Genomic DNA, 846 nt, shown 5'->3' with positions numbered 1-846 from the left:
TTCCTTTTTTTTTGCTAATTCATTATCATTCGTTTGGGTATTTTGCTAAAAAAAAAAAAAAAACGTCCTAAATTCTTTTTCTTTTTTTTTACGCCTTGACTTTGATTTGAATTAATAATAATAATAATAATGATAATAAGTGTTTAAAATATTATAATTTTACATTTATTGATTTGTATTACTATTATTATTTTTTTTTTTATTAAGTGTTTGTTTAACATAAAAAAAAAGTATTTTTTTGACGTGGTGAAGGTTTGATTTTTTCATAACTTTCTTTTTTTTTTTTTCATATTCGCAACGAGTAATTTTGTTATTAAAAAAAAAATGGCGGGAAATTATGAATCGATAATTATATTTATTTATTTAAATATTTATTATTATTATTATTGGCAAATGAAATTTTTTCGGGTGGCAAGTCATCGAGTTTGTATTACTTACAAATTTTTTTTTTTTGTTTTTCGGGGGGGAGGGGTTTATTTCGTTTTGACACAGAAATGATTTAAACGCCCTTCGTAAGTCATCTTACGTCATCAAAGGTCACGTTCGGATTAAACAAACAGGGGCACAACAACAACAACAAAAAGGAATATTTACGTTAAGCGGAAACTCATAAAATTTTCACTACTATTATTATTATTTTGTAAAAATTTTCAAAAAAAAAAAAATCACGCGCGACTATTATTAAATTAATAATAATAATAATAATTTTATTAGGATTTGGTGGGAAAATCTTCAAATACAAAAAAAAAAAAAAATTATTAAAGTAATAAATAAAAACGACCGATACGTAATTTTTTTTGGGTTAATGATGTCGGCCGGGTGACAGACAGGCCTTGAGTTTGTTTC

The sequence above is a fragment of the Pediculus humanus genome, genomic scaffold, assembly GCF_000006295.1.
Source record: "Pediculus humanus corporis 1103172107541 genomic scaffold, whole genome shotgun sequence".
In the NCBI taxonomy this organism is placed as follows: domain Eukaryota; kingdom Metazoa; phylum Arthropoda; class Insecta; order Psocodea; family Pediculidae; genus Pediculus; species Pediculus humanus.
Note: the sequence above shows the minus strand (reverse complement) of the source record.